This window comes from Harpegnathos saltator, unplaced genomic scaffold, assembly GCF_003227715.2.
Source record: "Harpegnathos saltator strain DR-91 unplaced genomic scaffold, Hsal_v8.6 scaffold124, whole genome shotgun sequence".
Classification (NCBI taxonomy): Eukaryota; Metazoa; Arthropoda; class Insecta; order Hymenoptera; family Formicidae; genus Harpegnathos; species Harpegnathos saltator.
In genome coordinates this window covers 388,447-404,678 of record NW_020229900.1, presented here as the reverse complement: position 1 = coordinate 404,678, position 16,232 = coordinate 388,447, and the positions used below count along the sequence as shown (strand labels likewise).

The 16,232-nt window shown below is 43.9% G+C and overlaps 1 protein-coding gene across 3 annotated transcripts in view; it reads right to left on the bottom strand.

The window, feature by feature from the left end:
• Positions 1–16,232, bottom strand: part of LOC105181335 (putative uncharacterized protein DDB_G0277255) — a 228,730-nt gene that overhangs the window by 180,214 nt on the left and 32,284 nt on the right. For 2 of the 3 annotated variants that reach the window (XM_025306417.1, XM_025306418.1), the window contains exon 1: positions 1,264–1,611. The exons of the other annotated variant lie outside the window; for it this stretch is intronic. The gene's annotated coding sequence lies outside the window, so the exon portion shown is untranslated. Of the gene's footprint in view, positions 1–1,263; positions 1,612–16,232 lie in introns of those variants that run through there. 3 annotated transcript variants of the gene reach the window in all.

Genomic DNA, 16,232 nt, shown 5'->3' with positions numbered 1-16,232 from the left:
GCTTGTTTCCCCCTCGAGCTTTTCCGCGAGCGAGGTCACGAGCCGTGTAATAGCTCGACGAGGAGCAGCGGCAACGGCAGCGGCAGGAAGGGAGTCTCTTTTAGAAATTGCCGGGAGAAATTCGCGGAGAAATTACGAGGAGACTCGCGCCGCGCCGCGGCGAACCTGCGACCTGCGCGCTCTGAATCGTATCGACGGGAGGAATCTCTTGCCTCTCGAATTACGAACGATCGCACGGACGAGGTGCGCTCTCATGGGGAAAGTAGACAAATAGTCGCGGATTAGCGACGGCGACGCGTATCAACTCGCTACGTAATGACGGTAAATAATGGTAAATGGGCCCCGGTGCGCCTTTCGCGCGCCGTAATGACGGTAATGATAGATCGCGCTGTTTTCGAGAATTAATCGCCGCTCGTCGGGGCGACAGTGATATTTCGCGACTACGAGCGCACCGCTCTCTCCCTCTCCCTCCTCTCTTTCTCCATCTGTGTGTGTGTGTGTGTGCGTGTGTATAGCGCAATTTTCTGGATTACGTAATACTTTACCCGCGCGAGAGCCGCGGCACGAGATTCCGTGGAAACGCGTCGGAGCGCGAAGAGAGTTCCTCGCGGCGGCGCGAAGGAGAGACAGCTGAGTCGCGTCAGGACAAAACCAAACCGTCCGGGCCGGGACCTGCGAAAATCGTCCCCGAGAGAGGATTCCTGGATTCCGGTGTTCGCGTATTCCGGAGCTAGCTATTTTGCTCCAGGCCGCCGCTCGGGCTATCCGGAGTGCGGAGTATTTCGAGTGCGCGTCAGAGAGAAGGTTCCGCGGATCTTTGGAATGTCGAGAGCTTTTCGGCCGCACGCCGAGACGCACGGCTGCCGCCGCGATTTGGAAGAATCCGGATTCCCTAAGTGCGGCGAATGTTTGGCCGATTCCAAGCCGCGGCCGCCGAATTATTCCGGGATAACTCGGTTACGCCGTGATTCGACCGATCTCGTACTCGTCGCGATCCCAGCTCGATGCCGGAGTCTGAATGAATAGCCGAAATCGCGCTGCCGACCGTCCCGATCGCAACCCTCGTCGCTCTCCCTCTCTCTCTCTCTCTCTCTCTCTCTCTCTCTCTCTCTCTCTCTCTCTCTCTCTCTCCGAATATTCCATTTCGCGTCTCGCCGAGAGACGCATTACACGCACACCTTGACGCACCGCCGTGACGCAACACGCCGGACGCCCAGCCACCCCCTCGTACGCCCCAAGGCTTTCGTACACGCCTAATCGTACCTGCTTCTCCATCGAACGTCATCCCCCGTCATCAGTGTCTCATCTCGGCGTCGTGCTGCCGTCGCCGCGCGACTCTCGTTATCACCACCGAAAACAGAGTCACAATGCGCGATGTTCACAACGTCAAACGACGCGACCGCCCGCGTGGGCGCCGCGCGACGTCACGCGCCTCTTCTTCTTCTTCTTCTGCTTCTTCTCCTGCTCCTCCTCCCGCACTGCGCGTTATTACCCGTTCGTTTATTCCGTATCACGCTCGCGACAACGCGATGCGCGGTGGAGCGCGATCGGAGGAGCGAATCGCAACGTCCGACCGCGATGGTAGCTCCAGCGAGACTGAACGCCGTCGCTGCCGGCTATCGCGACGAGGGTGGGCGAGTGACAGGGCCGTAGGGACAGGGCGCCTACGCCCCCGCGCTATCACACTCGCGTGCACACACACACACACGTACACATGCACACGTGCGAGACATGAGCGACGCGTCCCGAGGCGATATCGACACCGGGAGGGAAGAAAGTCCTGTCCGCGAGTTACCGGATTTTTACGGAACACGCGAAAGGCGCTTGCTCTGCCCGGGGGTTGGGGGGGGAGAGGGAGAGGGGGGTGATCGCGTGCGTCGAATGGGGTGGAATTCCGCGGAGGCGCGGGCCGCGGAGAAAAACGCTCACGAGCGTTTCGCCGCGTGGTGTAGGGTCGTTTGGAGAATTGAAAATTTCAGGATACAAATGAGTGGAAGAGAGAGAGGGGATAATTGTCGACATGAATCTTTTCTCTCAAGCGCGCACGTAACGCGCGCGCGCGCTTAAGCGAGAGAGAAACGAGAGAATCAAACCGCACGGGAAACACGTAAAGACATTCTTTTCCAATTTTTCATCGTGCGCATATCTCCGTGGCTCGGCAGGCGTTATCGCGACCGAGCGAGTTATCTCGACGGCACAATGCATTCGAAAGATTCACGAGACGCAACATCGCGGGATGAGCGCGCGTCCCGGAAACAATGCGCGAGCGGCGGCAACCGGCCGAGCGAGAGGCGCGCGGCAGCCGCGCCGTTCGGGCGCAGCCCTTTCGTTCCGCGCCCCTCGATTACAACAACAACAACAATGGGGCCAAGGGATCCCGCCCAGACGATTTCACGCGGTCACGTCGCGCGGCGACGACGCGCGTGTGCGTAATCGTTGCGAGCGCCCGAGAAAAAAGGAAAAGAGGAGCGCCATAAAATCGCGCCGCCCTTGTCTCGCGCGGCCGGCCGAAGGGATCATCCGGACTTCCCCTCGGCCGAGCGATGTTGCCCCTCTTCTTCGGAGGGTGGCCGCGGCTTCAGACACTCTCCCCGTCGCACACCCTCGATTAGCATACGGCTGGCGCACAGTGCATCGAAACGGTGAGAAACGGTGGACATCGAGCCAAAAATAAAAGTTCGAATTTCACAACTTCATCTACTGGAATGTGTTGTAAAATAGTTCTGATATATGATCCGAATGCAGAGAATATTAAGTGATGAGTAATATACATAAATACTATAAGCGTCCAAAGTCTCGAGTTTCTGTGATAAGTGAAATGTGTTAAGCATAAGTCGTCCATTTGCCTTCGCTGTATTTTATATAAATAATTATCGATCCTTGTCTATCTTATGGATGCACAATTCTATAGTCCTTCAAGAACATTTTTCCGTCATATCCGTTGCCAGATTTTGTTATATCTTACGCATTTTTCTCTATGAGGAATTAGAACGAAATCGTAACTCAATTCATACTCATGTTTATTGAATAATTAAAAAAATGTCCATATTTGTCCAAGATCTACTAAATAGGATTTAAAAAAATCATTCATATAGCAAAAACCGTATATAGGTTTCAGCTGCAATCTTGTGCGATCTTTTCTCCTATATATCGTGTAGTGGATAGAAATCATCTAACCTATTATGTACAATTGTACATGAATGAAAATTCGGTTCGAAGACAGAATTCGGTTCGGCCAGAAATCATTTGCAATGAAAATTTCAGTAAAATTTCTGTTTATATTCCTATAATATTTTTATAATATTTTTTTTATTAAATTTTAAATATTCCCGTTTGGTTTCGAGTCAGCGTCACATAGATAAGAAACAAGGCAAAAGTTTTTGTCAATCCGTTGCAACGGATTGAAAAAGAATCGCAAAATTTCGAATAGTCCTTTCGTTTAATCCAGTTCTATTCATACACACGTAATCAAAGGATTTGCGAAGAACCTCTACGCTGTATCCGTTGTCCTTGGCTGTTTTCACGAATTTTGTTTTACAAAATCCACTAGCCCTGCAATTTTCACTTGTGTTTTCATGCAGATTGTTCAATCTTAAAATTTCCAAAAATATGTACCAATATTTTATTATTGAATTGAATTTATGCAAGAAGATCTGATATAACTTGCCCAAGGCTAGCTTGTCCCTTACCTTCACGTGATGCTAACTGTTGAAACCGAATAGGAACACTATATATATATATATATATATATATTCGTTACAATACTATTATTATCAAAATGGTATACAAAAATATTATAAATAAAATATTTTATGAAAATTAATTTTATTGAAACCTATTCCTGCACAAAATTCTGTTTCCGAACAGAATTTTAGTCGATGTCCACAGAATTTGAAGTTTCGATCCACTGTGCGGCGGCTCGCGCTGGCGACGCTGGTTCGCGGATTTTTCAGTATTTCGCGCGAAAGGACAAGGTCCAAACACAAAGGACGAATCACGGTGCGATTCGCGCGAGGATCGCGCGATCCTCTGGATAACTGGTGGCGCATCTCTCAATGTTCTTTTCATGGCGCCCTGCCCTCTCGATCTGGTTACGTCGGACTCGCAAATCTCGAGCGAATCCCTCCTTCTCTCTTCTTCCTCTCGCGGCATATTGAGCAATCTTCGAGCGGAATTATTTTCGGCGAGACGGCGCAAATGCTTCCTCAGACTCGACGAATTCATCGCCGAGCTCGCGCGCATAACACTCGGCGACTATCGATCTAATCGTCAGACTCGAATCCCAACGCGAGGGCTGTTTTATGCGTTCGAAATCGCATCGCGTCAGGAATTCCTTCCGCCGAGTGCATTAATTAGGTACATCGTTATGCCGCGGTAATTCGCGTACCGCGCATGCATTATTCCGCACTTGGAAGTGTACAATGTGCGCGCGCGCCGTCGTGGATGCGGTTCGGCGCGCGTTCGGTAGCGCGAAATTTTCCACCGAGAGAGGCCGAACGTGTCTCTACTTCGTCCTTCGTCTTATCGTTTCGATCAGACGCTGAGAAGAAGATCTCTGTTGTCATGACAATTGAACGTTCGCTGTTTGATAATTGTACGGGGAACAAATCAAATTATTACCGCAACAAATAATTTCTCGTAATTTGTAATTTTAACATATACAGGGTGTCCCATTTTGAAAAACGCATCTCGCAGATAATTCTTCGACGAAGCATTTTCAGCAAAAATGTTTCGGTCAAAAGTTGTACGATTTCAAGGGAGACATAAAACAACTATACTATTTTGCTTACAAATGGCACCACTTCCGAGATATTCACTGATCATTGCCTTTCTTAAGTGGAAACCCCAATTTTTTATTACACCGTCTTCTTCTACCGATTAATTTAAACAACTTTTGTCTGAGACACTTTTTTTACTTACCTAATATTTTTTTAGATATTTAAGGAAGACTTGGTAGCTTTTTCAATGTTTAACTCACGATATCTCGCTAACTATTTGTCGGAAGATAAAGCGGTACTAGATTTTTCTGCTCTATTTAATCTCAAGAATATATTGTTATAACAGCGCCCTGACTTTTGTTAACTCACTGATTTTTGAAAATTTCAAATCATCAGATAAATAGCTACAAATCACTTCTACAGACTTTTTCATTGATAAAAATACGTTTACAGGCCTTTGTATGTATACTCTCCTTAACTTCACTCAACTTCATCTAATAATTTATCACTTTTATACAATGCGTCGTGCTAAAAATAAAGATTAATGCAATAATGCTTTGCTCCATTTCTTTCCCCGAATTCCTGCAAAACTCACACGCACAGAATTATTATTTTGTTAACCATTCTCTACGAATATTGGATTGTAATGAAGCCATATTTGAATTATCTGGTAATATATCTGTATATTATATCTAGGAATATATCTGTAAAAATGATTCTGGGCTGTAAAAGTTCGTAGCTACTTAAAAAAATTTATAAATCACTTCAAGAGATGCTTTTTTCTACACATGTACTGAGAAAAGAAGGTTTGGTCGGGTTAACAAAACACCAGCAACAAATAGTTTGCTGCTTTCATCAAATATTTTGTGTATTTTGTTATATATTACACGAGAAGAAGAGTAATACTATAACCGATTTGCTTGTACAATTTTTAATCCTCGCTCATTCTCTGTATTGCCAACAAATCAAAAATTTGCGATTAAAAATTTACGAGTTGGATCAGCATAATAGCAATACCATTGTTCCCACGATAAAATTGTTCGTTAGAGGAACAAATCACAAGTAACAAATCATTTGTCACCACAACGAAGTTACTTGCTGTCCCACATTAACAAGCCATTTGTTGCGGTTATTGCGTTTGAGAGAAACTTCCTTTTTTCTCAGGACGCTGGATTCAATTCCGATCTAATCAATCTGGATTTTTTCTCGTGATTTTGCAAGAAGGACGGTCCCCCTCCCCCCGTCGTTAATGAACGACGATTACCAAGTGAGAATCACTCGGACGATCGTTTTATCCGCCGTCGCGAGCGTCGAAGCGCATGTCGACGTTCGCGATTTCGAGTCGATAGATCGCGCGCCGACAGATCAATCGATCACGACTGACAGCGCGACGCCGCGCGACGGGCAAGTCGCACCAGATACACCAGGCAGGGCTCTGTCCTTCCGGCTCACGGGGGGGGGGGAGGGGACCTGCGGATCCCGTGGAAAATAAAGAGGTAAAGAACGGCAGCTCTGGAGCCGCTTTGGAAATTGCGCGTGATTGATCGCCCATTAAATTTTTATCTAATATAACGAGGAGTGGCGCGAGCCCGATAATGGACTCGGGCTAGTTAGAGAGCGCGCGCATGCGCGTGGCCGGCATTATCGTCGCGGACGTAAAAGCGATTACGCGCGACGGAAATTCGACGTAATACCATCGAGTTCCATTAAAATTCACTTGTACGGAAAAAACGATTAAGCCTTTATACAACAGCACGCGCGCGATACCGGCCCCCCCCCTCCTCCCCCTCCCATCCCCTTTCGCCGGCTTTCACTCTCCTTATCGAAGAGTCCGCCGCTTATCGCCCGGTGCTCGTCACCGGGGATTACTGAAAATCGCGTTTTCTCAGGATCCAAGCGGAACTGAGCGGCCTGCCGCGGGCAGACAGGCGTGACGTTGGTTTTTTTCACTTTGTGAAAAAAAGCGACGGCCCGGCTCGCGGTGAATGGATCGGCGCGTTTAATTACGCGAGCGTCCAACGATCGCGCTCGTTACTCCCCCTCGATAAGTTAACACGGCGCGACTGCTGAATACGCGATTAGCCCCGTGATTATGCGAGAGGCGCGATGCGATTTTGACGATACAATTTTCACGTGGGAGGCGACTAATCGCTTCAGCACCGCACCGCGTCGATCAGGCCGCTTTATGACTCTCTACTTTGCGCCTATCAAACGCACAACGGCGAGCTCGTAACAATAACGTTACGCGAGAGCCGGCTATCCTCTCGGTATCAAGCATCGCGATGAGATTTATTTCACCGCGCGCGCGCGCTATTATTCAACGCGCTTTCTCTCGCGACTAGTATTCGTCCGCATAAAACTCTGCTTTTTATCGTAAAAAAAGAGAGAGAGGGGCGGGAGGGGGAGGGGCAGGTGGAGAAAAAACACAGAAAAATTCCATCGCCATCAAGCGGCTTTTACGAGGGTCGTAAAGTCGCGCGCGCGGGTAACGGACGCTGGGAGGCGACGCACGCGCGTATCTAGCTCGCGCTTGTGTCCAAAGAGGATAGACGGTCAGTCGGAATAATAAAAAAAGAGAGAGCCAATAACGCGAAAACTCGAATTTCAGACGCGTATTCGCGCCAGGACAAAACCGCGCCCTGTATCGGGAAGTCACGTAAAACACCGGCGCGCTCCTCGTTTCCCTCCGTAAGAAACGCCCTTCCGCGACTTCCGCTGATTCCGCCACACCCGAGCGCACAATTCACAAAACATCGTTTCACCTCAAAGGTGAATAATAATTACAAAGTTATCGTAGCGAAGGACAATGCGTAAGTTTGCGTGCATCCCGCACTGAGAGAAAAGGTTTTATTGGGTCGCAAAAAAGAAAACAACAGTAACCGTAACAAATGGTTTTTTAATGCGGGACAGCAAACGGGACTCCGTTGTAGTGACAAATGATTTGTTGTCCTAACGAACAATTTTATGATGGCAACAAATAATTTTGTTATGTTAATCTAACGAATCATAAATTTTTTATTTGTTGGCAATACAGAGTATGAGCCAAAGTCAGAAATTATATATAAGCGAATCGGTTGTATTAACTCTTCCTCGACAACGTATATAATATTAGACTGGCGCGAAAATAATTACGGTTTTAAACATTTTAAGTTTGACGCCGATTTTTCTAATTACCGTTATCTTTTCCGTAATTCTATCTTGTAGGAATAAACAAACTTGTTTCCCGTTGGGAGAAATGTGTACACAGGCCAATGGCATCTTTATTTTGATTAATAAACATAATTTTTAACTGATATATGCGTCTTTATACTCGATATGTAAAAGCTCGATATGTAATTATTTTTGCACCAATCTGATATATATAAAATATGTAAAAAATATGTAGAATACTTGATGAAAGCACATATGCGATGCTACATTAACATATATCATAATCACCAGATGATTCAAATATAGCTTCGTTACATCCAATCAAACATTGGTAGAGAAGGGTTAATAAAATAATAATTCTGTGTGTGTGTGTTTTGCAGGAATTCGGAGAAAGAAACAGAGCAACGCATTATTACATTACGTTTTATTTTCAGCACGACGTGTTATATAAAAGTAATAAACTATTAGATAAGGTTAAGTGAGAGGTTAAGGGGAATATACATACAAAAGCTCGTGCTGTAATTATACTTTTATTAATAAAGAGGTCTGTAAAAGCGAGTTCGTAGCTACTTGAAAAAACTTATAAATCACTTTATGAAATGCTTTCATCTTATCTATGAAACTTCAGAATATGGACCACAGAAGAAAAGTCATGTACATGTGTACAGAGTCCAGGGTATTTTGAAAAAGAAAAATTTTGAAGATTAATCAAAGTGAGAAGAAAAATCAAATACCATTTCGCAGAAATCGTAATAATTATTAAGTTATTAATAAGTAAAAATTATATCTAAGGGCTCTTTTAATTGATACTTTGAGAATTTGCGTACTGCTTATTTGCAAAATAGTAAGAGACTTTCTTTCGCAGTTTGATCTGACTAATCTTCACAATTTTTCGTTTTCAAAAGATTCCGGACATTCCTTGTATATTATATGCTATCAGGCGATATTGTTATTTTTTTTTTTTATTAGAAGTTGTACATCCAACGAACATACATATGATTTGCATCTCCAGCGATGTACACTTGTTAAAATTACAAATAACGAAATTCAATTTGTCGCGGTGATTGTTTGATTCGTTACAATTATGAAACAGCGACAAAATCATTTGTCGTGAAAAGTCCTTTTCTCAATGCGCTCTAAATATAAAAAAAAAAACAAAATTCCGAGCGACGAGCTCGCCACGAACGAAATGACGAAAGAATGCCCCGCCTGCTCTTGCCCACGACTTTCAACATGATCGTAAAGTACGATCCGCTGATTACACAACTAATTACACAACAGAAGCAGAAACCTCCGCGGACTCGCGCGCGTTTGTCCGCGATTGCCAAATGCGCGAGGAGAAGCTGGACAGGCGCGCATCATCGTTAGGGCGAGCCGTCGCGCGGTCCCTTTCCGCGGATTAAAATTTATTCATCCGCAGAAATGATGATAGCGCGGCTGGAACGTGGGCCGGTCCGAAAGACCGCAGAGAGCGCGCTTATTCATCCGACGGAGCGCGCACTCCGGAGTTGAACGTGACTCGCCGGAGGATCGGCCGGTGATAAATCGAACTCCGGGCTTTGCAATTTCGGGATTCGTTCGCCAGCAACACACGGCTCCGGCTCGGCCAGGCGAACGCCAGTGTAGCCGTAGACGTCGTAAAATTGATATTTATCCTGGCTGGCGTCCAGCGCGCGGATGCTGCGCCAGCTTTTCCGCGGATAATGCGAACGAGCGAGCGAGCGCGGGCGCGATTATATCGTTCCGGAAGCCGCCGACGCCGGCCTCGGCTTTTGCCGCCGCTTTTCCGCGCCTTTTGCCACTGACGGATTAAGAGGAGACGCGCCGCCGCCGGCGCGGCGGTCAAAACCAGGACCTGCGTCGCGAGCCGGAAATACCACGAGCGCGCGACGACACGATCGATCGATCGTCTCTCTCTCTCTCTCTCTCTCTCTCTCTTATCGCGCTTGGCGCATCGATTTTCTTAAAATAAGCGCGCTTCGTTTATTTCCGGCTCGGTCGCGGATTTGTTCCCGACGTTTCGTCGCAACATCCCAGTTTACCTTTTCAGGAAGAAGCGCAATCTGAAGGGAGACAGGATTTCCAGCCGAAGCGAAATGCTCCGGCGAAACGTCGGGGAAACCAAGCCGGATGCCGAATGAAATATTTCCCTACGCCGCGCGGGATAAAAATGAGCGCACTGCAATATTAAGATATCTTGTGACGTATCGTATCTTTTATTACGTCATATTTCTACTACACAAATGTGATGTACAGACGAGACGAATTTATTGTTGAAGCGCGTAGATCAACGTCGCCCGACGCACAAACGGAATCCTCGCGAATGTATCAGTCGTGACGCGACGGTTTCAACGAATCGTAGGTAATCAGAAGATAATGAACGAATTCCCTGAAATCAGCGTTCATTATCGATACCGGCTATTCTCCGTGCTCCACGTAATGCGACGGCTCGCATATCGCTACGCCGTTATTAAAGAGCGCCGGCCGTTGCCGCGATTTACGGATGCACAGAGGAAAAGAGAAAATGTTGCGCTTCGCGCATGCCCGGCGATATAAAAGGACAATAATTTATACAATAAGAAGAGACTCGTTCGGCACGTAAGACACGTCTTACAGGTTGCGTGAAAAATTCGCGGAACGGCATCTATAAGGAAAACGGTAGAATTATAAATTGTAGTCGGTTATATAGAATCACTCTTCACATGAGCCTAGGTTAGGTTTCATTCCCATCTGTCAATTCTTTCTGTTTACAATTCTGTGTTTACAAGCCAATTGAAGTTGACGTGTCAGTATATTTGTTCGCAATGGAAAATTTGAAACAGCGTGCAGTGATTGAGTTCTTTGTTAAAAAAGGCTTAAAGGCAATGGAAATTCGTTCCGAGATGGTAAATGTGTTAGGGGAATCTGCTCCTTCAAAAACAATGGTTTGCAAATGGGCTCTTGAGTTTCAACGTGGTCGTACAAGCATTGAAGATGATCCACGCAGTGGACGTCCAAAAAGCGCATCAACACCAGAAATCATTGAGCAAATACATGCTATTGTTTCTGAAGATCCAAGTGTGACTACGCGTGAAATTGCTCATATCATTCAGGCATTTCAGATGAACGGCTACGGCATATTTTGCATAAAGAATTACAAATGAAAAAGGTGTTTGGAAAAGTGGTGCCGCATACGTTAACAATTCAACAAAAACTCGCTCGAAAGCAAATTTCTCAGCGTCATCTGGATCGTTTTGAGAAGAATAAAACCGATTTTGTGCGTCGTTTTATAACTATGGATGAGACTTGGATCTATCACCACGGTTCTAAATTGAAACAGGAACGTTTACAGTGGACTGAAGCTGGATGTTCAGCTCCGAAGCAAACGAAGCATGAAAGATCGGCAAGAAAGGTTTTGGCATCAGTTCTTTGGGATGCTAAAGGGGGATTTTGTTAATTGACTATCTGGAAAAAGGTAAAACAATTAACTCTGAATATTATTGTAACCTTTTGGATCAATTGGACGCAAAAATTCGTGAGAAAAGACCTGGCTTGCAGCACAAACAAATCATTTTTCACCAAGACAACGCACCTGCTCACAAAAGTGTTTTGTCAATGTCTAAATTCAATGAATTGAAGTAAACAAATTGCTTGGTCATCCACCGTATTCGCCAGATTTGGCACCCAGCGACTTCTATCTGTTCCGAAACCTGAAACAATTCCTCGGCGGGAAGCATTTTTTGTCGAATGAAGAAGCTATAGCAGCCGTAGAGGCATATTTCGCAGACCTTCCAGAAACACACTTCCGCGATGGTATAAAATTATTGGAGAGCCATTGGGCCAAGTGTATTGAAATTAATGGAGACTATATTGAAGAATAAAATCATTTTTAGAATTTGGTATTCTTTATTTCAGCTTCGCTCCGCGAACTTTTCACGCAATCTGTATGAGCTCGCCGGGTCAAGCGCGATTTTCTATCCTTGTTATAAACGAGCACCCAGTCAGCATTCAACAGCTAACCATGCCGCCGCTCGCCATCACCGTCTTTTGTCAAATCAATATCTCAGCCCTGAGGACGCAGACGTAACATTCTGTTGTCACGACAACTGAACGTTTGCTGTTTGATAATTGTACGAGAGATAAATCAAACAGTCACGAACAGCAACGAATCATTTTTCGTTGTTTGCAGTTTTCATAAATGTACATTGCTGGAGATGCAAATCATATATGTTTGTTGGATGTACAACTTCTAGTAAAGGTCATAGCAACGTCATAATGGCGTAATATATACATGTAAGTGACTCTCTTCTGTGTGAATCTATATTCTGAACTCTCATATGTAGATAAAAGCATCTCTTAAAGTGATTTATAAGCTCCTTTAAGTAACTACGAAGTAGCTCCTTCTGCGGCGAACGAGCTTTTGCAGACTTTTCATAGATAAAGGTACATTTACAATATTTTTATATGTGTTATCCAGCCTTTATATGTGTATCCTCCTTAATCTTATCTAACCTTATCTAACAGTTTATTAATTTTTTTTATTTTAGTTTATTAATTTATTAATTATTATTAATTTAGTTTATTAATTTAGCACGACAATGTGTCGTGCTAAAAATAAATATTAATGTTTTAATGCGTTGCTCCGTTTCCTTCCCCGAATTCCTGCAAAGCATACACAGAATTATTATTCTGTCAAGTTTTCTCTCAATGTTTGATTAGATGTAACGGAGCTATATTTAAATATTAAATTATCTAATAATTATGATACACGTTAATGTAGCATCGCATATGTGCTTTCATCAAGTATTCTACATATTTTTTACATATTTTATATATATTAGGTTGGTGCAAAAATAATTACATATCGAGCTTTTACATATCGAGTATAAAGACGCATATATCAGTTAAAAATTATGTTTATTAATCAAAATAAAGATGCCATTGGCCTGCACACATTTCTCCTAACGGGAAACAAATTTGTTTATTTCTACAAGATAGAATTCCGGAAAAAATAACGGTAACTAGAAAAATCGGCGCCAGACTTAAAATAATAAAAACCGCAATTATTTTCGCACCAATCTAATATTATACGTTGGTGAGAATACAACCGATTTGCTTACACATAATTTCTAGTCTTTGCTCATATTCTATATTGCTAACAAATCAAAAGCTTATGATTTGTTGGACTATCAAAACAATACTATTTGTTTTCATTTTAAAATTCTTGGTTAGAACAACAAATCACAAGTAACAAATCATTTGTTACCATGTTGTTACGGAGTTATTTACTGTGCCACATTAAACCATTTGTTGCGGTTGCTGGTGTTTTGTTAACCCAACAAATTCTTTTTTCTCACTGCATATATAGATAAAAGCATCTCTGAAAGTAATTTATAAGTTTTTTTTTTAAGTAGCTACGGAGACGCTTTTACAGACTTTTTATCGATAAAAGTACGTTTATAATACAAACTTTACATTTGTACTCCCTTAACCTTACTTCTTAATCTCATCAAAGAGTTTATTAATTTTATATAATGTGTCGTGCTAAAAATAAAGATCAAGGTAATAATGCGTTGTTCCACTTCTTTCCCTGAATTCCTACAAAACATACACAGAATTATTATTTTGTTAACCTTCTCTGCCAATGTTTGATTGAATGTAATAAAGCTATATTTGAATTATCTGGTAATTATGATACGCGCTAGTTTAACATCGCATGTATGATTTCACAAAGTATTTTACATATTTTGCTGTATATTATACGTTGGTGAGCGAGAATTACAATACAACCGATTCGCTTATACATAATTTCCAACCTTTGCTCATACTCGATATCGCCAATAAATCAAGAATCTCCGACTTGTTAAATTAACGTAACGATACCATTTGTTCCCGTTATAAAATCGTTCGTTAGAGCAGCGAATTTCATTTGTTACCGCAAGTTATTCGCTGTCCCACATTAGCAAGCGCCCATTTCTTACGGTTACTGGTGTTTTGTCAACCCGACAAAACCCCAGTTTTTCCCCAGTTCTCAGGAGCTCCGCTCTCTCGGGCCGGTATTATCGGATGTCACCCGGGACTCGATATCGCTGCGAGCTGCGCGGCGTGTGCTTTACTTCCGTGAAGTAAAGTCGGTCGGCCGATTCCTCGCTCGACAATGGGATAACCTGTGACCTCGGGCGGAAAATTTCTGCAGAATCGCGAGTCGCGCTCGCGGAATCGCCGGACTTGCGAGAGACTTGCCAGATGTCGATGATCGCGCGCGCTTTCGTCAGAAAAGGCGAGGCGATTTCACCGTGGTCGACAGCGTGACGCGAATAGCCGCGCGAGAATCTAATTCCCGATTTATGCCCGCGCTGCGACAAGCGACAAGCGTGCGCGAGATTGCACGGCGCGATACGAATTTCTTTGGTCGCGCGCGCGCGCGCGCGCGCGAGCTTTCGTCAGAAACGTTACGTGTCGGCAAATTCGTGCAGGCGCGTCGCCGACTCCGCGATCGGCGATACGCGAGCGATTACTTTCTCAATCCGTGTTTTTGCACCGTGGCACTATGGGCCAGGAGACCGGTGAAACAGCAGACGACTGGCCAAAATTCATATCTCGTTAAACACGTGTAAATATCTGGCAACGACATGTTTATACAAGGTTTTCGACTGATCGCTGATTTCATTTCTGATGTCAAAATTTGTAAATTTATAAAATGATGCATTCAATATGGCGGATGAAAATGCTGAAAAGTGTGATCCGATTGTGCTGAAATTTTTGATAGGTATTAGTGGGTTTTCGGAGCCGCTGATTTCGAGAATCTGTAGTGAAAATTTAGAAATCCAATATGGCGGGCGGAAAATGCTAAAGACGCTCTGATTGTGCACGGAAAAGAAATTTCAATTGGTGCAATCGAATAGGAACCAAATGAAAATCTGATAACGAAAAAGGTTTCTATTATCACAACCGAAAATATTCGTCTGAACGTTCAGTGACATTAAAGCTCAGTTGCGGTAAACTAAAGAACTAACAATTAAACCTTGTGCAAGAGTCTTTCTTACAACCTCTTTTGTTCGAGCAATCGAGTTTCCGTCGAGATCTTCGAACAATTAAACGTTCAGTTACACCAACGGAATTTTTTTCCGTGTAGGATAAATATAGTAAAACAAAAATTTTGTTGCTGTAATATTCGATTCATAAAGTTGATAGTTTTTCAGTTAGAAAAATTATCGAATTTGATATATTTTCCATTGTTTAAGCATGAATAACTAATATACACTAATAAATACTAATAAATAATAAATACTAATAACTAATAAATACTAATATATTAATATTTAATACATTCTTATTAAACATACTAGTTAAATCAGTTAAATAATGCCATCAGAAGTATGTAAATTTTGAGCCAATATAAATAAGTGCTTCAACGTGCCGCGCGTGAAGAATGTTGTGAATGGAGCCAATTCTCCGCGCGCGTGCGCTCTGTGATATATTTACAGTTTTCTGCGAATTAGCCGAAAAAGCGCAGACTCAGTTGCAAGTTTACACTGAGAGGAATACAGCGATACCTCATTTTTATAATTTAAATGCGGTAAGTCGCGGTAAGACGTTTCAGCTGTGTGAGCGGAATTGATTGGAAAACAGAAAGTAACGCATATATAAAATCGCTCGCAGGTATGCATTTTATGAATTTTTGAGCTTTCTGTGTGCTACTTTCATGACGGATATACACAACGAGATGAAGAAATTATCGATGTAGAATTTAATTCTTCAATAGATATATATTGAAATTTTCGAAAAGTCGCAGGACAATTATTAGTCATTCTCGAACGCATTTTCTCAATTTTAAAGACTCTCACCAATGGAAGACTAATAGATAAATCGACTTGAAATTTTCACAAACAATACTTTAACTTGTATACTTGATACCAGTATACTTTATTAGGCGAAAATCTGAAACTGACTTCTGCCCAGTTTTCCGGGCCTGCTCTGTGGTCCGCAGTGCGTGGCAGTGTCCGTCGTTCCGCCGCTTAAGATGACGCAAGATTAGCGGGGACATTTAGAACGGGCGTTTTTATTCGGTCAAATTGCTCAAATCCGCGCGAGATAACGCGCCGCGTTGCGGAAACGAGCGCGCCGCGATGGGGCAAAAAATGGAGTCTCTCAGCCGACTCGGTCGAGGCTTTCTCACGAATTATCCGTGACCAGGTTCGGTCAGCGCGCGGCGAAGGACGCGAAAACCGGAAATACCTGGTGCCGCTTAAAGCGCTGCAACGCCGACAGGCACACCCACGACGCGTGGTCCTGGGAGGACGAGGAAACGAAAAAGTGCAAGGAAGAAGAAGGAAACAAGTCGCGGCTCGCGGCCGGCCAAGAGTGTCTCGCGACGAGACTTTA